Source organism: Condylura cristata, unplaced genomic scaffold, assembly GCF_000260355.1.
Source record: "Condylura cristata isolate star-nosed mole 26May11 unplaced genomic scaffold, ConCri1.0 scaffold00010, whole genome shotgun sequence".
NCBI classification, from domain to species: domain Eukaryota; kingdom Metazoa; phylum Chordata; class Mammalia; order Eulipotyphla; family Talpidae; genus Condylura; species Condylura cristata.
Window position 1 is genome coordinate 15,997,476 of NW_004567111.1, and position 24,065 is coordinate 16,021,540.

Below are 24,065 nucleotides of genomic sequence, written 5' to 3' on the forward strand. Positions count from 1 at the left end.
TTATTTCTCAAAGCCTAAAGCATTCAGTAGGTTTCACTGTTGGAGATGTTCATTTTATGGCTTTAGACAAATACATGATATTATACATTTAAGAAATGTGTAATTATGCCACCATAATATTGTTCAAATTGTTTGAGTCCTAAAATCCTTTTTTGCTCTGCCTATTCATGATTTCATCATCCCTAACCTGCGAAAGCCTTGATCTTTTATAATTTCCATAGTCCAGCACATAATTTCCATAGTCCAGCACTTCACAACACATTAGCTCCTTTCATGTAGTGATAGCATTTAAAGTTCATCCGTGCCTCTCCATGATTTAATAACTCCCTTTTTTAATGTCAAATAATATTCTGTTTGGATGAATGCAGTTTATTCACCTATTGAAAGATGTTTATGTTGCTTACAAGTTTGGCAATTTCAAATCTGCTATAAACATTCATAGACTTTGTTGTGGACATAAAATTTCATTTCCTTTGAAGTTTGGTCACTGGGACTTAGGGTAAGGCTATATGTAGTTGTTTGTTTTTAAAGATTTATTTATTCATAGAACTGTAGTCTAGGTCAGAGGTGCTGGGGGTGGGAAGATTCACCAGAGACAGAATGGGAAGTAGAACAAGCAGATTGAAATACATTGCTGAGGGGAGCAGTGGACAAGACAGGTGAGGTCTGCTAAGCCATGTGTGTAGCTCCCTCTCTAGGACCTGAACTCAGGCTGAAACAGTGATAGCACTAAAATTTAACCCCTAGGCCACCAAGGAGGTGCCAAGATTGTGTTTAGTTTTTTAAGAAATAGGCGAACTTTTTTGTGAAGTGGTTGTGCCATCTTGCATTCTCACTAACAGTGAATGAGCATTTTTCACTTAGATTTTGATAATTCTAAATGTGCAATGATATATCATTGTTTTATTCTGCATTTCCCAAATGACATAGCATATTAAGTCATTTTTTTTACTCTTGTGGTTTCCATTTTGAGTGCATTTTCTAATTATACATCAATTAAAATTTTGAGATTGGTAATCTTATTTTCTTTATTTGTTTTACATTTAAGTATCAAAATTTAAGTATCAAAAATGAAGCACTAACAACTCTATAAACTTTATTGACCCACTGGTTAATCCAATGACCTACTTACATAATGAACACTTACATAACACCTTGAAATTACCAAAAACAATTCAGTCCAAGTATTATGGAGATCATAAGATAAATAAATATCTATGAAAAAATGGACAAATGTAATTATGTAATCTGCAGAATTTGTGGGTGGTCCAGTATGAGCTGTGCCTATTGTAGTGTTCTCTACTTGTTGATTTACTAAGAAGTGATATTTACATTTATGTTTTCATTTCAAAGTTTTATCCTTAAGCAAATTTTATTCAAGAAAGAACAACAATTTAGCTTGTGTAAATATCACCTCACCTCCTCAGATTTTTATCTTGATTGACAGACGAACATTGGAAACATTTTAAAATTTAATAAAGAAACCATCAGCCCTAGAACCACAATTCCTGACTTATCATTGTGCTGGCACTTCACGCTGTTCAGAGAAGTTATTGATGGGAAAAGAACTCACAGATGTGAGCATGTGTTTCAAAGCAAGACCTCAGAGACAGCACTCCTGCTTCATACCCCAGCTCTATCATTTCAGTCCATTAACTGTCGGCTTAAGAATGCTGCTTATCCTTTCTTGACTGTCACTGCCAAAGCACCATTTTTTATATTAACTCTTCAAGTTACCATCTAAATGTTTTTAGGTTCACTCTCTGAATCCTTCCATTGCTAGTCATTCTCTAAATTTGAAATGGAGAAAAGAACAAACACAACCTTAGGTCTTCATTTTTCAAGTAGCATTATTCATTTCTGTACCAAATTCATTAATTTGGAATCAGTTTCATCCATGCATGAATATCAAAAGTGTACGTCTAGCCTGGATTTGGTCCCTGACTTTCATATTCCACAATCTGACTGCCTCCTAGAAATATTCTCATTTGTTAACTAGCAATTCAAATCAATGAGCCCAAATGTTTGTTTTAATATTAGTTTTCAAATATGAATTTTCCTAACAGTTCTCCCCAACTATCCTTTAAAACATTTTGAGGCATTCTACCTTCCCCTTTTCTCTTAATATCAGAGAACTCATTTTCATTATTAGTGTCCACTAGTTTTATAAGCATTTTGTTTTGTTGAATAGGCGTCTAGATAAAAGTCCACTATTTGTCATTCTGATTTGCTTTACTATACACAATTTCTTCAAACTCCTTCCATTTTGCTGTAGGTGGTAATAGTTCCATGTTTTAATGGCTGAATAGTATTCCATTGTGTGAATATAACACATCTTCTTACCCCAGTCCTTTATCAGCGAGCACTTAGGTTGTTTCCAGGCTCTGCCTTCTGGAAATACTACTGCAGTAGATTTCAAAGGGGATGTGGTTTTTTGAGCTGACATTTCATGTTCTTTGGATAGTGCCCAACTCTGGGAGAAGTTATTCCAGTTTTGATTTGTTTTTGTTTTGGGGTCTTTTTACGCTTTCACTTTTCCTTGCCATAGGGATTGTCTCTAATGACATCTTTATCCTTGACTTTATGAAATGACTTACCTCAGTTTTCTGCTATATTGCTCTATGATAAGAACATCTTTCTAAGCAGGCAATGTTTTCAATGTTGCATGTCAACCATTTACCACATGAGATTGCCTAGACATAGAAATGGTCAGGAACAGACAAGTTCCCAATTCTGTCCTACAGACAATATACTATGAATAAAAGATAAAGCCTAAGATTCCATTTAAAAGCTATTACAAACAGTAAATGAATACAGAAAAGTGGCAGATGACAAAGTTGTTCTCATAACTATCTTTAATCCCTTGTACTTTATATTTGTGCATGGGTCTAGGGAGTGATACAACTTCTTTCTCGTATGTGTGACCATGTTTCCCAGCCCTGTATCCTAATGAAACTCTTCTTTCCCATTGTACAATGTGATGACTTTATCTTGAATTAAGTATTTATCTTGAATTAAGTATTGTATATGTGGTTTATCTGAACAGCAATTTAGTTTCATTGATCCTTTGTCTATCTTTATTCTAAAAATATTATTTAGCTTTGTAATACAGTTTAATACTAGATAATGTAGTACCTTCATTTTTTTTCTTCAGGATCACTTTGCAATTTAAGACCTTTTTGAGTTTCTCACAATTAAGTTATACTTTGTCCAATTTATTTGAAAAATATAGTTGATATTTTGATTGGAGTTGCATTAGATTTATATATTGCTTTTGATAGAACAGTCAATTTGACTATGTTGAGTTTCCTCATACATGTATTTCCTTCTCCTTATGATATGATCTAAATCTGGTAATAACCTCTTGTACTTGTCATCATAAGTCTTTCTTTCTTTGACTAATTTCATATATAGGTATTTAATTATTTGGAAGTTGCTTTGTGAATAGACTTGTTTTTATTTTTCTAAATTTCTATCTACTTTGCTGTTGTAAAAAAATGCAATAAATTTTTATATGTTGACTTTGTCATCTGCCACTTTTCTGTATTCATTTGTTTGTAATAGCTTTTAAATGAAATCTTAGGCTTTATCTTTTATTCATAGTATATTGTCTGTAGGACAGAATTGGGAACTTGTCTGTTCATAACCATTTCTATGTCTAGGCAATCTCATGTGGTAAATTGTTGACATATAGGAGCCTGAAACATTGCCTGCCAGAAAGATGTTCTTATCATAGAGCAATCAGACTCACCCTTCAAGATGGAGTTGGTATAAGCTTTCTTGTACCAAAAAATAGCAGGTAGCTTAAAAAAAAAAATCACAGCTGATTTACACTTGAAGAAAATCAGGTGCTGCATTATAAACTCACATTGTGAGTTTTAAATTAATAGAATGAAAAATTCCAAATGATGTAAACTTAAAATGAAAAAGAAACATTATTTTATTCTATTAAATTATCAACATATTATTAGTAATAATCAATTAAAGCATACTCATTAGTTTTAAAATTCTCTTCATATTAGAGGATTGGCTTTGGCTAGAAATAACATTGCAAGTAGAACTTTTATTTACTATGGATAAAACATTTCTTTTGCATGGAATAAGTATATAGTGAGTAACTGAATGAATTATGAATGTTCTGAATTCTCTTGTTTCATCTTCCAACTCACTAGGTCACTTTCACAGCTTAGTGAAATAATTGAAGCACTTGTCATTACTTAAAGATCTTATATTGCGATTAAATTTTACAAAGGCAGATAGCACTGAAACCTTGACACTTAGCGTGTATATTTATCTTGATGCCTATTCATCAACTAAGATATTTTCGTATAAAAGCTCAGCTATATTTAAAAAATAGCATTACGGGAATATCCAAAGCAGAGAATTCATATTCACATAACACTCAACTGTATCTCTGATGTACGAAAATAGAGGGTATCTCACCCTTGTTCTTGGATAACACATAATCTAACAACACAAACATGTAATGAAGATTTACAACCAAAGTTTTAAAGTTGTATTAATATATTCTACAGTATAGACAAAAGGTGGAAATCCTTTCTGGAGTACAATCGAACAAATGCATGTTTAGGGACAATTATGCTTTTGTCATCAGACAAGGAAAAAAAATGGTAATAAAAAGCTTATAAAAATACCAAGATTAGGCCCTCCCTGGTGGCACAGCGGGTTAAAGCACAGCACTGAGAATCTGAAGCCACTTCCGCATGAGTTCAATTCCCGCCTGCCCCGGAGGAGACCACATGGCGAGCCAGACCTCTCCTGACCCGCCCGCTGCTTCCCTCAGCAGTGTACTTCGTCGATCTGCCTGTTCTGCTCCCCACTCTGTCTCTGGTGAAGCCTCTCACCGCCCCTGAGCCTCTGGCCTGTACCCCAGTTCTGTATGAATAAATAAATAAATCTTTAAAAAAAAAATACAAAGATTGGAAGTTGAAGAATAATTTAAAAACAACACATTTATCTGAGTATAAAAAAAAAAAATGGAGAGGAGGGTAAGATTCAAAATGAGTTAAGACACCAGGAAAGGGCCTCCTTGGTGGCGTAGGGTTTAAGTCTGAATTCTGTCACCTCTACAGCTAAGTTCGATCTCCAGCCAGAGGGCTATCCCACACACAGTCAGGAAACCTCTTCTGTGTCACCACTGTCCCCCCTTAGTAGTATATTTCAGTAAGTCCTGCTATTCCACTCCCAACTCTATCTCTGGTGAATCATCTCACTGCCCTCATCTCTGGCCTACACCCGATTCTTCTATGCATACATAAATAAACTTTGAAAATGAAAAGTATGAGGGAAAAGTTAGCATTACCTTAATGGAAAAAAAAATAAAGTGCATAATCCAAAGGTGTGTTTAAAATTATACTTCTGGAATTACATAAAGATTTGAGCTTGAGCAAGATTATTGAGAGGGACATATCTTAGGAAGTTATGAAAGTAGTATCAAATCCAAAAGATTGGTTCTGAAGAGACAAAGGTTTTGAGAAGGTCTATAATGCAGATACACATTTTAAATTCCAAATTCTATCAATATTTATTTGTTGAAGATATTCTGTAATAGATACTATTCTAGACTTTTGGCATTTCGCTTGTCAAACTGAAGCTAATACAGTAAATTTTCAAAAAATGAATTTTCAGCAGTTTACATTTTTATATCATTTCAAGATATGCATAGATATAAAAGATATCAGGGACATTATTTTATTTTCAGGATACTATATTTTATGGTGCTAAAATTTCATTTCCAATGCTATTTTTAAAACCTTGTATAGCAAAACTTAGGGAATGTTTCCATTTATCACTTTTTTATTCAGTATATTATTTCTAGAGGCAACTTAATACTGAAAGTACATACACCATGCAAGGAAATAGACTTTGACCTGATTTTTCTCATCAGATTTCACTCCTGACTAATCATTTGATAAAGTGTTAAAGGTGTATTTTATCATCCATGACAAAAGCAGCACACATAATTGTGCACATAACACATACACATATTTTAAAAGCATTTGACAACCATGACTCACTCCAAATACTGGAACATGAAGAACACACTTTGGGAACATAATGGTGGCTGCGGGCTTAGTCATGCAATAAAGGGTAATTGTAGTTTCTTCCTGATCATCAGTTTTCTTGATAAAGCAGCTCTTCTGCAGTGTTTGTTATGTTTTCTAATCCAGTTCTAGGACAGGTGACACCACAGCTCAGACATGGAATAAAGACCAGTCAGTGAGAAACAGCTGCACAAAATAACTTTATGGTTGTAATGAGTCAGTTAAATAAGTCTTTTCCATGATTCAGCTCATGTCCTTAATCTATCAACTTCTAGAAATCTGAGGAATTGCTTTAGTATTGACATCAGCTCCATGTGATTCTCTGTATCTAAGCTCAGGTCAACGTGGATGAAATATTTCCCCTTTAAATCACTGCTATTTTCCTTTCTACAAGTAATTTTATGTTAGTATTATTTTCCTTTCTACAACTAATATTACGTTAGTATTAAAACTCTAGATACTACTTAATATTTACCTCTGATTTTATATATACACAGTATATATTAAGTACCAACATATGATTAAGTTATGTACATATATTTAAAGGAAAACAGAAAGTAGTTGTTACCAAACAATGGCATATCTTGAGTAAAAAGTTTATTTCAAAAAAATTCATTAAATTAATGCTTAAAATATAAAACTTTATTATAAATAGGTGAAACATTGCTTATTTCTTGTAGTTACTACATTATTTTTTAGGTGGTTTTAGTTGTGAAAAATCAAAAGACTGTGGTGTCATTAGCCTACCTAGACCTTTGCTGCTACCACAGAGAACTTGACTGTTGCACAGTTAAATGTAACAGTAAATGTGTATGGAATCAGTATATAGGAATGTATCACTCTTAGAATTTAAGTTGCATATTTGAGTATAAATACTATTATGACATACATTTGAAATTATATAGGATGAAAATGTAAGTGGAAACAAACTAGAGATCTATTTAGAAAGGCTATTATAAAACATTTGGTATTATAATACCTAGTTCAAGAAAAACTATCTTCCATTGTTACCGAAATTACATCAGAAGATTTAAAACTCGTGTGAATGATGTTGAGATAATGAAGGTAAAAATATTCTCTTCTGTAAAGTTATGGCAACTGACTTTTTGAGTCATTTTGATAAGATCTAAGAGAATATATAACAAATAATAAAGTTAAAATACCGTGTAGCAGTATTTTATTGAGCATGTAAAATGTAGAGAAATCTAGAATTATAAAGGAAAAAATTAAAGTTATGTATTGTTTTTTTTAAAGATTTATTTATTCGTAAAGAACGGGGGTACAGGCCAGAGATGCGGAAGGTGAGAGGATTCACCAGACAGAGTGGGGAGCAGAACAGGCAGATTGACGAAGTACACTGCTGAGGGGAACAGCGGGCAGGCCAGGAGAGGTCTGCCACGCCATGTGGTCACCTCCGGGGCAGGCGGGGATCGAACTCATGCTGAGGTGGCTTTAGCTTCTTTGTGCTGTGTTTTAACCCACTGCACCACCAGGGAGGGCCTGTATTATGTTTACTAGAGTTAATTTCATTACTATTTTCCAACAATCATATTGTTAAATATAGGGTTACAAATAATCCCATTCCAGAGTCATTATCAGGTATAATTTTATCAAGTTTATCACCACGTCCAATTCAATGGCCAGTCTGTGATGCTGTAAAAGAAAGTAGGCTTTGGAAAGACTTGTACTTTGTGAAGTAGATGTTTGGCAGACCCACAGGTGGCATTCATGTTTCTGCCTAGACTCCCTACCATCCAGGGAGACAGCTTTGTTTGGAAAAATAAGTATATCAGCTTGGTTTCTTAAACTAATGTTCACTAAATTTTACTTCTCTGACCAAATATGTTAGCATCCATAAAGGCATTTACTTATTTATTTTTTAACCAGGGACTAATTCCTATCCTAAGTGATATTTTGTGCTTTCTGAACAAAGAATGGCCTAATTAAAATATTAATGAGAAACAAATGAGTGAATAACAGGGCACTGAGGGAACATACTAACAGTGTCGCATTTTGACCATATGCTCTCAGAAGAACTTAACTAATACAAAGTTGACCTCGCCGGATTGCCATAATTTGAAATTTCTGTTATTAATGATAAAATAACATCCACAAAATTAGTAGAATAACATTTCCTGCTTTGAAACTTAAGTTACTTGATGGTGATTTCAGAGTTTTGAGTAATTTTCTCACTTTTTGTGGAATAATAAAGCTGGATTGCTCCATTATTATGACATTAAGTGAGAGCCATATAAACAATTCCTATTTTGTTTTGAAAAGAAAAGCCCCAAAGATTTTGAAAACTGGCTTTTCCAAGATGTTCCACTTTGGCATGTAGATTATAGTAAACTGAGTTCAGCTGATATCTTGCAGGTTCTTGAGAATCTTTGACCATCCCTTTAACTACTTCTTAAGAAATAGAAAATTGGGCATTTTACTCAGAATAAAGTTTTTATCAGGAATAATCTTTCTTATGGAAAATCTACCTGGATAGCAGAGCAAACATCTGGTTACAAAAGTACCTAGTCTCTCCATGTGACCCCCCAGGCCCACATCCCATTAGTTCAGGTTTTTAGCTGACCTTAGAATCCTCATTTCTATGTAGATTCCCATCCACATTTAATTAGTTTTCTCTCCTACTGATCACTTTGGTAATAAATTAGTTATCTTACCTAGCCTAAAATGAAGTCAGAGGTGTAGGGGGAAATTGAATTTCCTTTCCACCCCAGCAGTATTTGTGTTTGTATATGTGGTTTAATAATTCTTATGTCTAAAGTCAAATGATTTGCATTTGCATTTTTATCATCTCTCATTTGCATTTAGTTGTGGAATCGCTTATACTTTCCCAACAATCCACTTTCTTTGCACCTCTTTCTCCCTTCTACCATTTCTCAGCGTCTCTACTCATACATCAAGTGCATTGGCCGTTAATTGTATGCTTAATTTAATAAATTTAATTTGCTTACAAGCACATTTTTATCAGTGCAATGATTTTATCTTGAAATTAAATTCAGTATGGTTTTCATGATAATAAGCAGTTATAAAAACCTTTCATTGATGTCTTCACTCAACTATAGAACTCTCACTAAGCATCTACTTTATAGCTGAGTCGCTTTCTTTCTTCTTGGAATTCAATACTTACGTGAGTGGTCACCTGCCAGAAAAACTCCAGATGAGCACAAAACTAAATTCAACTAAAATGAGGCTAGATGTCAAGTGAGATATCATGGAAATAGTAATATTCTGGCTTTTCTCAATAAGAGAAAAACAACAGAACAAGTAACATTACATTATACTCTTTTCCAATTACCAGAGCTTTGTTGAAGCTTTATGTGCCAAATAGAGGATTCTTTGTCATAACTTTCATTTGAAGTGTGTTTAGTGCATGAGCCAGAATCTCTATTGCTGAATATTTATTGTCTGTATACTCTAAAGTAAAATAAACCCCTTATTTTCAACATTTTTGCTTTTAAAGGATAGTAATCAAAAAAGAAATAAGAGGCTCTTATAAAATATTGTTAAGACCTTCAATGTCCTTGTGCCATGTAAAATTTGGTAGGAATTTTCATGACAAGCACAGTTTATGACAATTTAGATCTTATTAGTTGAAATTTAGAACAAAGGCCTTTAGTTGCCAACAATTGCTATTTCATTTAATAAGAAAGCCAGAAACCTGTATCAATATTTATTTGCAAAAAGAGAAGCCATAATTTATAGAAATTGGATTTTAAATAGACAGCACAGAAGTCTAAAAGAACATTATTCAGTGGGAATATCAGAAAACAAAATGACAGGATTCACTGTATTTTGGGAAAAAAGAAACAGAATTCTCGCTGTAATTGTCCTATCTTTCCATGCATGTTTTAATACTTGGAGTGTTGTCTCATTATTAAAATCCCAAAATGCCTATGTCACAGATTTATTTTCAATAATATGTACAAATGATATTAAAATGAGAACATTTTCTGAGAGTTTGTGTCTTATGGAACCTGCATATTTTATTACAGACCTATTTCTTTGTCTATATGTGCAGTCTCAGTGTTTGGGCTGCAGTTATGAACTACTTGAAATTAAATGATGGTCTGTTCAGCTCTGGAAACAAGCAAAACATTAACATGAAAATATACACTCCATGGCATAGATGATTCCTGTTGGGGAAATTATTTCTTATCCTAAATTTGGCCTACCCCAAAAGTAGTCAAATAGACCTTTCCCAAGCCATCCAGAGCAAAGTTTTACAAGTAAGGCCCATCTTTGTATATGGATTTAGAGCCAATGTTGGCTCACAAGCCTCAGAGAAACTGTTCCCCTTATCTTAAAGAATGAAGATTATCTAGATCTATGGTCATCTCCAAGTATAAACTGTTTATTAGAGGAATCAATCTTAGACAAGGCTAATATCTCAAGCATGCTCTCTTGTCATAATGTATCCCTTCCTTGACATGGGAGACCCTCCTTTCTCTGATCCCCTAGACTCCTATTGTTTAGTTCAGCAAGTAAATTCTGTCCCACTTAGTCTAGAATTTATAAGCATATGAATTATCTATCCATATGTAACTAAATGAATTATTTTTATCCTACTGATCTGTCTAATGTTAATTTGCTTGGTTTGATCAGCTCTCAAAGAACCCAAAAAAAGTGGGAGAAAATTTCTCCAAAACTCTTCTCTCTAAATGAGAATTTCTACCCTCTAGAAACCATAAACTTTGATGCAGTTCAGCTTTTTTAAAGATTATAGACCAACATTATAGATGTCAGAAGGGAGGAGAACTAGAATTCTGGAAATGAGCATTTATGCACATGTCACAATTTGAGAGAGTTCATTCTTATACCAAAAACTGTCCTTACCAATGGATTTACCGTTTCTTTTTCAGAAAGACCTTTGGCCAGAGTTGGCCTAATACTCTCCACTATTTATTAATAATGTTTAAATCATTTCGTTCTAATTAAAATAATGTCATTTACTAAGGAAGAATTATTCAGAGATTCCACTAATTTTTACTTTCATCTGAAAACAATGTTTAAGACTAATTGTCCAATCCCATTTCAAATGCTAAAGCTAAAAAGAGAAGTAAAAAATTGGGCTTGCTTTTAAGTAACTTTTTTTTTTTTTTAAAGATTTATTTATTTGTGCATACAGAGCTGGGGTACAGGCCAGAGGCTTAGGGGCGGCGAGAGGCTTCATGAGACACAGAGCGGGGAACAGAACAGGCAGATCGACGAAGTACACTGCTGAGGGGAGCAGCGGGCGGGTCAGGAGAGGTCTGCCACGTCATGTGGTCACCTCCGGGGCAGGCGGGGATCGAAATCATGCGGAAGCGGCTTTAGATTCTCAGTGCTGTGCTTTAACCCGCTGCGCCACCACGGAGGGCCCAACTTTTAAGTAACTTTTAATGGAAGCAGATAGTGAAATTCTTTAAGTGCTACATTTTGTCATCCTTTCGTTAGTGCAGCATCTTTTTGATGTTTTCCATACCAGGTACTGGGCTTTATGTTACATATATAAATAAGTAACAAATCTCATAGAGTTTGCCCTCTGGTAAAGAAGAGAGGCTCCCAAGCAATACTTACAGAACAAGGTGTGCATGCCTTGCTAGAATCCTGAAACTCAAGAATTCAGGCAATGGCTCATGTAAAGTTAATGCTTACCCTGTATTTTATAGGGTTAATAGGCCCTTGACCAGCAGATGAGAGGAAAGCCAGAATTCTAAGTGAAAATTATATCTGAAATTGTGTTGAGTATTATGACAATAGTAACTAGTTCAGTGCACCTTAGTGTAGCTTAGCATGAGTCAAGCAAACACGTGGGCCCTGTCCCTGAAGAGCTTTCCACCATATGTTCTGCCTGCAGAGAATGTGAAATTATTTTAACAAGGGTGTAAGGGTTTCATACTTAATGGTTTTGTAAGATTGCTTAATGGAATAATTAGTATAGGCAAAGGCAGAGAGGGAGAAATAGCTCAGTCATTTGTGTTACTTTCCAGAATTGTAGTTCTTCTTCCTCCTAGACACACAGAACATTTTCACTTCTTGACTCTTTGTGCTCAAATGCAGATTTCAAATTACTGGTAAATTATCTGTGAATGAAAGTAGCATGTTTCATTTTTGGCTTGGTGCTTTTAATTGCTAATGAGAAAAATTACCAGTTACCTTTTCTGTCTGCCACAGCAGTTCTACTGTCCTTATCCCCAAGTCTCAGGTAAAAATGACAAACTGGAACAGATTATCCCAATTACCTGTACAAATACATACATAAGAACATAAGAAATAGAATTTCATTGTTGTAAGTCATTGAGACTTTTTCTTTTGTATTTGTGGTGATTGTGTTTTTAGTGAGTGTTTGTGGTGGTTAGTGATAACTTCTCCTAATTAAAAAAAAATCACTATGTCTCAGAACTGAACCAAGCCTGTCACATAACAAAACTGAAATACAGTTCTGCATATCAGTGGGTATCATTGGATAATTCTGAAAAACCTGTTATCTATGAAGTATGATATCTCAGAAGTGATTTCTGAGATATCACAGCAGACTTGTCTAGACAGCACAAAACATTTTGCTTGGCAGTTTCTCACCCAAGTATAGATGAATCTAAGAAGACTTTTATTCGGATTTCAGCACAACTCTCCCCACCTCTTGGACTAGTTTTAGGGATTAAGGCTTACCCTCCTCAGTTCTGGCTCCTTGATAGCACCCTGATGAATAATGGGGCCTATAGGTACCTGGAGGTTTGTCACACTGGATCACGTCAGTAGGATAATTAACTATAGTTTGAAATTTTCCTAGTCATAAGTCTTGGGCCTCTTGTGCTTTTACCTGAAGTTCTATAAAATGGGGTTTCCCATGTCTCCCTATTAAGGATTGATCATTTCTACAATAGCTCATGGAGCTCAGGGATACATGTTTACTGTTTGACTATAAAGTATTCAAATGAATAACCAAAATGAATAGGCAAATAGGGTCCTGATGCAGTCATCAACCCACAAACTCTTAGAATCCTGTCTTGCGGATATAATATATAACATACGATTTATCACATAAGAATGATCAGTTACTAAGTTAATCTTAGTCTCTATCCCCTCCTCAGAGGTCGGTGGAGCAGGTATTTTCAGAGTTTTAGTCAAGTTTTTTTTTTTTTTTTTTTTTAAAATACTGACATTGCTCTGCAGCACTATATTATATACCAGTATAGGGTTACTCCTCTTCAGATGCATATTTTTAATTGAAATTTGATCTTTTTGGTTATCAGCCCTCATTCTAAAGGTCTCTAGGGACCAGTGAAGATTCACCATGTTTTAAGAAAAGAAACCCCTATTACCATATGACATAGTACATTGTGGTTTTTTTTAGAAAATATATGAGGAACTGGAAACAAACAAAAAAATATTATATCACCAGAAGTTTATTTTCTGGAAAAAAAAAAACACCCATAAAAACAGTCAAAGTAATTTTGAGCACTGGTTTATATTTAAGAATGGTTCTCTATGTGAAAAGCAGTCTACACTTCTTATTCTTTCCTAATTGTAAAGCTTGCAAAAGCATATTTCCCTTTGCTTTAATGTTGTGGATACAATGCAAGCCCATTATGGGTCTTATCTAACTGACATGCCTCACTGTGCAGATGGACATTGTTATGGTGAAATCTGTGCTTTTGGCTTATTTTTGTGGTGATGACATTTCCTGAAAGCAATTGCTTATACAACCTTAAATCTCAAATCTTAAGAAATAGAATTGAGACTCAGAAATAGGCATTTTATGGTTTGCCTATGATGATATCTACTTCTCTCAGGAATTTTTTTTTCCATAATATGGCTTCTCTAATATGGTTTCTGAAAGTGGATTTTTTGTAGGCTCATTTCTTACACTATAATAAACTTGCCATTGAAAATCAGGTATCAGAAATATGTATGTATAAAACTAATCATATATTAATATGTTGATTTGTAGACATAGAACACATAGTTGGAGACAAAGTTAAGACCATCGTGTGCCTCAAGCAATATAACGTGGTCTAGACTATGCAGTTTTCCACATCATTTCTGCAATATCAGCCACATCTATCTTCCCATTTCATCATCACTACTTTAGGCCTGAGCAGGGCTGACTCTTTATATAGCAGATGCTTACTCTGATCTCTATCCATCCTACCCTCATCTAGTGATTGCATATGGCAGTGGGAAGGAGTGAAATCATTGAGAAGGAAAGATTTTGGCACATAGAGGGAAAAAAAAAATGTGTACCAATGAATGCTTTTTCTTTCATTTCTCAAATGTAATGTAAATTATATTTTTTCTCATAAAAGGAGCTTGCAAGAGCACTCATTACTATATTTTACTAAAAGACTCTTTAAAACATCATGTGCTAGAATTATTACTGCCCCATTTATTTGCACCCATTCTGTATTCTGTGAGTAATGTCTTCACTCATCACCATGTGCTTGCGCCCCTCCCCCCCTGTATAATTTCTCGCACCTTTTATATGGTGCTTGGAGTCCAGTTTGCTGGGGGATGAACTGTGGTTGCTTAATTTATTCTTTGTTTGATCTTTTGCAAGTAGTCAACCTGTCACATATAAAGTTGGGAGTATAATAAATGTTCATAAGATTCAGAATGTTAACATATAGTATATTTTTTTGGTGACATTTTCCTTTATTCATTTTTATACTTAACCATTTAAAAATTCACTGAGGCAAACTGCAAGTGTGTATAACTTGCAAGTTTGGGATCACATTGTTCAGGTGTATGTTACTATACCACACCCAGCAACAAGATGCCCAGAGGACTCCACCATAATCCACTGGGCCTCATCCCTGCTCTCCACTCCCTACCCCCACCCAGATCCTCAATTCTACAATCAGATTTTTAGGATTTACTAACTCCTAACATAAAAGTAACTTTTCAATTATCACTGTAAAACATAATCTGAGTGGATAACTCTTATAGAATAACTGGATTGAATTATTTTCTTTTCAGGTTCTATTGAGGAGTGTTGAGTTCATGAATTTAAATGCTTGATTCAGGCAAGGTACAGTGTCCACACCATGGTGATGATCTCACAATGACAATTATGTCATTTATTTCATAAGCCCATGGGAGTTATTTACATATTTCAAATCCAAAAGAAATCAAGCCCTAATCTACCTTTAGTTTCTATCTTTATCAGAAAGACTAAAAGTTGGGCTATAAATATATGAATTGGGAAATACCAAGGTAACTTTTTGTATGTTTTAAGGTACCTTAATGGTTTATCTTGCAAGAAGAGACTTTTCCTCATATAAGGACTATTACATATGAAATTATTTAACATGAAAGTGAAAAGACAATGATACAGAAAATAAGATGTTGCCCATGATTGCACCATTTTATCTATATGAACTTGAATCTTCTTGTTGGAAAAATTAGTACTATTAATAGTTTACACCTTATTATATTCAGCTTTTGAGGAAAAGCAATAAGCATTCTAATGCCAATGCAAGGTAATATGTTTCAGTCTGGAAAGGTAGGAATCATAGTACAGTTTTCTCTGCATAGTCACCTTGAGCTCTAATACTTGAATTTTGTAAAGGTTAAAATTATCTGCTGAATGAGTTTTTCCTTCCCCTTGATAAAGCCCTATAATAAAAGAACAGTTTGCGTCTGTGGAGAGCAGGATCCTATGGGAAATAAAGAGCTCATTGAACTGTTTGGCATCATGGTAATCTATAGAGAAACACAAGTCAGTATTTCTCAAAGCATGATATATGGCTTGGAATTGCTATTCCCTTTTGTGTAAAATAATATGCTACTACTAAAATCTAGGATCAATTTAAACTTGATGCCAACAACCAACTTAGCCTTAAAAATTACTCTGTGAATTTCATTCTGATAAATAGGATGGACGATAGCTCCAAGTTGTCATTTTTATTGAAGACAGATCGGAAAACATAGCTCTGGCATCATTGCATTTGATGATATTCTCTTTTTAGAAGCTTCTTGATACATCAACTTTGGCATTTGCCACCGTCATATTTTAGAAATTAGATTATCATGAACAGTTAATTTCTCCTATCTTTAACTTTGAGTTTACTATGGTAAATGTGACTTGTAAGTAGACTTAAGAAACTATTTAAATGAAACAAATGTTGAAAATTAATGTGATAGGTTTTTCTAATAGGTTTTCAAAAGTAGGTTTCTTTGATTTATATTTACCTATACTATACCTCAGACTTCGATAGGTACTATATCTATATTCTTAAGGCAATGTATATGTGGCTCAAATTCTTAGTCACAACTAGAAATAAAATGTCTTTCACCAGAAAATAAAATGATAAATTTGTCTGAAGCAAATAGATGAAAACTACAGAGTTGTCAAGTGGAGTATAAAATATGATTTTTCCTATGTTTAATCTGCTTAAGTCTCATTACCCTCAGAACATAATCTGTTTTGTGCAACAAAATATTTTCTAATGTAGTCCACAGTTTCAAAATTTGCTGCACAAAAGTGCTGCATTTTTATTATTTGCCTCTATTTTTTAATTTGACTGTTTGTGGTGATCAACTCAAGGTTCACTTGTGTTATAGTACTGAGTATTCATTTGGTTTATTTGAAACTCTTAGATAATGATTTTCAATGTGTTTATGTTTTGATTTAATTATCAGGTATCCAGAGTCAAAATATGCCATTAAATTTATTTTGATATATGATATTGGCTTTGCCTTGAGCAAAGCAGATTTCAGTTTTTTTTTTAATTAAATAATTTGGATAATATTATTTTGACCATCAAATATATATTGCAATTTTGAATCTGTGACACTTATTTTTTTTAAATCAGCTTTTTTCTGTTGCAGTAAATCATTTATATTGACAAGACACTGTTTTAAAACCATTGAATTTTTAAAATTGTTCTATGTGTTTTTAAGTAGTAAATTTTTGTTGCTGTTCTCAGGATTAGTAATTGTGTATGTTTATTTCCCATTTGCTCTTTCTGGGTAATTTATGGCATCATTCTCAACATTAGTAATGGAGTTTGACATCCCCAGAGTAGTTTTGTAAACAGAAAGTTAATTTGGAGACAGTTTTATATTTAGAGAACAGTTTCTAATTTACAGACTATAAAGTAGAAGCCAACCTTAATACTCTCCTGTTTACATATTCTCAACAAGTTTCACAGTTATTATTGTGGACAGTCCAAACAGGTATAAACTTAAGTCCTATTAAGAATTTCTGAGTAAAAAAGTTTAACTTGAAGTATAGCTTCATTATTTTGTTGACATTATTCAAAATCCCTTGGGTATTTTAATGAGAGATAGCTGTACACAAATTTATAGATAGAAGCTATTGGAAAGCTACTTTAGATTAAAATTCCCATTAGTTCATTAAGTATAAATTTGCAGTCAATAACCATGTTTTACTGTATATATTTTATATGTATGATCATTCTATGAAATGACCTCAAAATAGTCATTTAAAATATCGCATGGCTCAAAAGGATAAAGGCAACAGAAAATAAATGAAAAATACATTAGGTAACCTCCAAATCAATTGAAGTAATATGCAACTAAGTGAATTACATGATGCATTAGAAGACTGAATTGCATGGTAATAGCAGTTGCACAACATATTACATTGTCAATCTTAGACAGATGGTGATGATATACTTCCAATCTGGTTGTGATTTAGTCATTACAGTCAAACCTATATATGTAATAAATTTAAGTTATTAGGAATGCAGTAAGATGATACTTTTTTTATACAAGAAAATTCAATTCATTTTAATCAACAAAAAAATTGCTCAAAAGATTTACATAAATAGCAGTACTAACATAATTTTTGGCCAACCCTTCAAGCTTCCACTTTATTTCTTTACTGTCTTTTTTTTTTTTTAAGATTTATTTATTTGTGCATACAGTACTGGGGTACAGGCCAGAGGCTCAAGGGCGGCGAGAGGCTTCACCAGAGACAGAGTGGGGAGCAGAACAGGCAGATCAATGAAGTACACTGCTGAGGGGAGCAGCGGGCGGGTCAGGAGAGGTCTGCCACGCCATGTGGTCATCTCCGGGGCAGGCGGGAATCGAACTCATGCGGAAGTGGCTTTAGCTTCTCAGTGCTGTGCTTTAACCCGCTGCACCACCAGGGAGGGCCTACGTCTTCATTTTATTTATTAAGGGAATACTGTTCAGTTTGTTTCACTGTTAGCTTAGACCTATCCTCAGGAGTGTGTGCACAGGCACTGCTCAGGACACATTTCTTGTGCTTTATACAGGGGACCTGCTCAGAGCACCACAGATCCTGTCCACATATATCCCCTCAGTTAGTGGGGTGTAGCTTCACACTCTTCAGTTCTCCCTTCCCCAGGGCAGCAGGTTAAATGTCAGCACCCACTCTGTATGGCACCTTTCTATACTCATCTGTTGTTTAATGAAGCAAAATCTTACCTATATCCTTCTGGCAACGTAAGTGCTATTCTCTGCTTTCAAGAGGTTTTCAAGTTTTACCCCAACTTCTCTGAATGTAATGTCAAATCATATTCTTGGGAACTAAAAAAATTGTTCTGATGTCACTTTGTTTCAGTGAGAGATGACACTTTAAAGTGAATTGTTCAATAAATATATCATTCATTCATTTCAAAAATGATTCACAAATATCACAGGATCATTATACAATTATGTAAAATAAAAATGTCTTTACAATAAATATTAATATATTTTAAGTAGTTATTATGTTTTTATTGAAGTAATTGAAAGAAATCTTTGAAAGAATGTTTGACAAAGGAAACAAATTTCTAAAATGAAAATTGTGCTGTGTTTATGTAGATTCTGGAATCTATATCAAATACATTAGCATTAAAAGAAATACACACATTTTAAACATTGGGAAGAATCATTTGGTTTTTAGTTACCAGTTTTTATTGATCTGTTTGGAGTTCCTCTCTGTAATAAACTTTGAAAATTTTAATATTTAAATTCTGAACTTCAAACAAGTCAGCAGAGAATAATGGCCCATTATACCCTCATAAATTTCCCAATTATAAAGGAATTGCCATAGCTATTGTGAAAATCTTTGATGTACATTGTAAGGTGATGGCAAAGTTAATGATACTATCCAAAAGAAGACACAGAATGTTTATTTGACCAACATAATAAATGACTCAGGAGATACATTTTAAATACATATAAGGCCACCCTATATATAGTGACTAATTTGAAAAAAAATAACTATAATTGAATACAGACCTTTAGTAAATATGTCCTTGGAAGAATTGTAACTAATGGTGCTATAAGCTTGATGTGCATGTGGTACTCTGAGAAAGTCTAATTGTACTACATGATTAGATGTTACTGCATTAAATCATTATATTACTCAAAAAGTTCATTACTTGAGAATTAGAAGTGTAGCTGTCAAACTGATAGAGAAAATTGTCTGCCTTCTCTTTAATTATCTTAGATGACCTCATTAAAAAAGCATGTTTTCTTATAGTCAATGAAAGTATCATCTGTTTGCTCCAAAGAGTAGTAATTGGTTGTTTACATACTGAGGTAGGGCATTTTGCCTAACTAAAGAGGAGAAAAAAGTTAACATTGTCATTATTATCACCATCACCCTCAATGATTACATCACCACTACTATCATCAGTCTCTTCATCATCATTGTCAAACTCATAAATATTACTGTGAATTGAGTACATACTGAGGTGTATTTCATTCTTTAATCTTTATAATAAACCTACATCACAACCCGTATCATTGCTGTTAAAAGACAGGGAAATGATGCACAGGAAAGTTAAGTGATGTTTACATAACCAGATAGGAAGCTGCAACTAATGGAGTAAACATCATAGTCAAGTCTATGTTCTTAATACTACCACAGTGTTAGCTCCCATGTGGAAATATTTCTGCACTTCAGTTAATAATGATAAGCGCATCCATCTAACATGACTTCCCAAATAAAAGTTGGCTCACATAGTAGTAAAGCTTAGTCTCTTCTTGATTTCCTTTCCATCAGGTCATAGAAATTTCTGTATCTTTTCCTTTGACATTACCACCAAAGGGACCTGACAACCTACTTTCAATATATTCCCAGTCATTCTGGTTCAAAATCATAGATTACATAATTCCAGTTATATAAACTTGACCTCTCAAAGAGATTCTATTGCTCAAATAACCCTTGATGTTCATTGCTATCTTCATGAATTTAGCTTAGAAATGTGTGTTATTTTGTTAGAAACATTGCTCTTTTCATGTCTTTGTTCCACTCAGATATTTCAAAGACATTCTTAACTCTGTCAAAGTCCAAATTATTTGACATTTCATTCCAGGACCTCTTTGATTTATTCTCTGCCTTTGTGTATTGACTACAGTGAATTTGGTTCAGTCAACACATTCATTGTATGTAACATGACTTTCTAAATTTGTAACTTACTATTTCTTTTACTTTTTATGGGATCTTACAATTTCTGCTTGTCAGAACCTAAGTTCTATAAATTTACTTTTACCCATCAACAAGTCTCACTGAAAAGTTTACAAAATCTGAGTAAAGAAAATTAACTTCAACCGACACATACATGCAAAGTTAGATAAGTCAATACTCCCATTTTAGAAATGGTGAAATACGTATACTAGATATACTAGTCTACTAGTATACTAGATGCCTTGTGAGTTTAGTCATAGTGATAGAAGAGAGATCCATGTCTACCTTGGATCTAAATAAACTTTGTCATCACCTAATTTGAAGGCAATAAAGGCAGATGCCAGTGGTGAGACTTGGTCCATTTTGGTATTCTGTTCTCACTGATGTGGTCAGTAACTATTTAGAACAATGAGAGAAAGGTTGCAAGCCTCTCATAATGACCCCCCCCCCAAAAAAATCAGAGTTGCCTGTTATTTGATGGGAAATATTTATTAGTAACAATGGGGCTGCACTATGTATAGCTGTGTGGGGTAATCAAGTCAATTAGGATATTGTGTAAGTTAACTGGCAGCAAGTGACTTCACACAGATGCATATTCCACATGTACCATAAAGAGAAGTTGTAAAGGGTGTCTGTGTCTACTACTCCACTTGTCTAGTCAACCCCCTCAAGCAATCCTATTGCCTTGAATTTCAAGAAGATAAGTGGATTTTTTAATTAATAGATCAGCAGTAAATAATCTGATTTCATCACTAATAATGGTCAGATGTCTAAAACCAAAATACCACCAATAGTATAGCAAAATATATCAAAGCAAGTCCTATTCACAAAGGGAAAAATGAACACATTGAAGTGTGCAATTATTACTTTCAGATAGTAATGAGAAAGCTTATTACAAGTTACTTGATTTATTCTTGAAATGATCTAAGATAACTAAAATAACTAGAAATTTTCAAGGAATTATGTGGTTTTATTATGGTAGCTGTGTAATCAGGTATAATGAACATTTCTCATTTTCATTTCTCCCTTTAAAGTTTTCTTATTTTGGATTTTGTCCACTCCATTTCTGAGTCCAGCTTCAGTGATGAGAATGACAGATTAATCCTCTGGGCAGATTCATTTGTTGCTCATGCAAACACTTTTGTTAAAGTAACAGCAAAGGAAGGAAGGGCCTCTGACCTCTGCTAGAATTGCCGAGAAGAGGAATAAGATCTCCTCTGCCACTTTACACCTGTTTTGCAGTAAAATTTCTGGCTCATTCTACCTCCTTGAATTTAATAATGTATATGTGACTTGTCTTGGTTAATAACTTATCACTGGAGTGGATTTAATAGTGATATATTTTATAGCTTTACTTTTTGACATCCATTTATTGATCAGAATTTCCTCAGTTCTGTTCTGAACTGGTTTCCTGGCCTCTTCCTTTGGAACCTCTGACACTCTCATGATCTCTTATGAGTCCAGTGGTGCCTTGATTTCTAGGGAGGGAACCTACAGAACTCAAGTTCAATGCCCCGGCCAGTGTCTGTTCTCATATTTTGAATCTGAAGCATCTGGAAATGTAATTTGATCTGAAGTGAGTGAATTCTTATGTAAATATTTAAAATCCAGTCAGTATAAATTAACAGGTACAAACATTTATTTGCTTTATAAAGTATAGCAATATGGTAGATTATGTGTCATAGTCCTTCAATTCTGATATAAATTCCTATGAGAGAAAAGCTTAATTTAAAACAATCTTTTCACAAAGCAAAATAACCAATGAATTTATTCTGGTGTTCTCAGTGTAGGAGGTTTTTAACTTTATTGATAACGTTTCAAGATTTTTCCATTGGTACAGTTTGTAGTGTAACTCATAGTATATTCATTTATGGGAAATTGTTTGTTTTGATAGAAGCAGCACTTTCAGTGACCCACTGGCTTGCTAAATGTTCTGCATGCCTGAGGCAATAGCAGGAGGCATGCAACAGAGCAACAGGAACACTTAGGCTTTTGCCAGGAACAAAGTCAGCACGCTGTGAAACCAAGTGGACCTCAGTAATTAAGAAAAATGGCACCTATATAGGTATATCCGCCTAAACAAACACAAAGAGCTGGTTCGGCCTCCAAAAAAGGATAATTCCGAGGATTGTTTTTAGATTCATTTAGCCCAAGAGTGACTCCACATTTACAAACCCTCCACTATCAGAATTCTGCCCCAGTGTATACATTTGTTACATTTGGTGAAGCTAAATGACACACCATTGTCAGATTTAATTTTATGACCACATGAGAGATTATTTACCCATTAATCTGCTGAAGGGTATTAAGTCTGCTTCCAATTACTACTAAATGCTACCTATATGCTTCTATAGGCATCTCTGTGCAGGTTTCTGTACCTAAATTTCAACACATTTGATAACAACAAACCATACTTGCTGGATCATGCAGTGAGGCTATATTTTACTGTGGAAGAAACTGCCAAGTCATCTTCCATTCTAACCGGGCCATTTTGTATTCCTCGCAAGGAGTAGAAGATACTGGCAGTCCACATCCTCCCAGCATTACATGTACCCAGTATATTGAATGGTAGACATTCTAGTACGTGTGTAGTAGTATCTTGTTTTAATTTGTGTTTTCTAATGACATGACATTGAACATCTCCCATGCTTATATAACATCTCTGCAATTTTGAAATCAGACTGTATTTTCTTAGTGTTGAGTTTGAAGAGTTCTTTGTGTATTCTAGATAATGATCTGTTATGACATGTGTCCTTTGCAAAGTATGTTCTTCCATCTGTGGCTTAACTTATTCTGTTGACCGTGACTTTTAAGGAGCAGAATGGCTTTATGTTAATAGAGTTTGATCCTTACACGTTTTATCTAAAGCATTATCACCATACCCAAGATGATCTGGAAATTCTCTGGTATTATCTTCTAAGACCTTTATAGTTTTGTGTTTTATGTCTGATACTTTTGAGCTCTTTTTTTTTTTTTTTGTGAAATGTTTATTATTTGTGTTAGATTTTTCCTTTTCCCGTAGGTAATTAGTTGCACTAACGTCTTTTATTGAAAGACATTTTTTCTCTATCTTTTGATTTTGCTCTTATGTCAAGGGTCAGTCATTATCACTTCCTCCTCCTTAAAGATAATTGTCCTTTTGATTGAAATAATCCTTGGTAAAGTTATTGATGGAATTTTTTGTGTTGGTCTTCTTTCAAAAATTAAGACTGATCCATATTTTCATGTGTAACCATAGTTTGCTCAATTTTTGTTGCTTCATGGCTTTTGATGCATGAATATAACACAATTTTTCCAAATATTGTTGAATCGATACTGTTATCTTCATTTTGAGACTACTCCAGGATTTGCCCTCTTCTTTACGTCCATTGTGGCTTAGTGGTCCTGTTTCCCTTTGATGGTCATGATCAGTAAGGATCCATCAGCACTCTACTTCCCTTCTTTGCCTATAGATTCAGAGGATTGTGGCTCTCTAAATGGCTGGTTAGTTTTACTCACCTACACGTGCGCACGCGCACAAACACACAGACAATCCCAATCATGGATTATGTCTAGCATACCTGATTTTAATGAGCTGATACTTAAAATGTAAGTTTTATCAATAAAGCATGTACTCA

The 24,065-nt window shown here is 34.1% G+C and overlaps 1 long non-coding RNA gene across 1 annotated transcript in view; it reads left to right on the forward strand.

Annotated features, from left to right (window-relative positions):
- The window catches only part of LOC105853471, a 292,122-nt gene that overhangs the window by 59,012 nt on the left and 209,045 nt on the right, over nucleotides 1-24,065 (forward strand). The window lies entirely within an intron of this gene.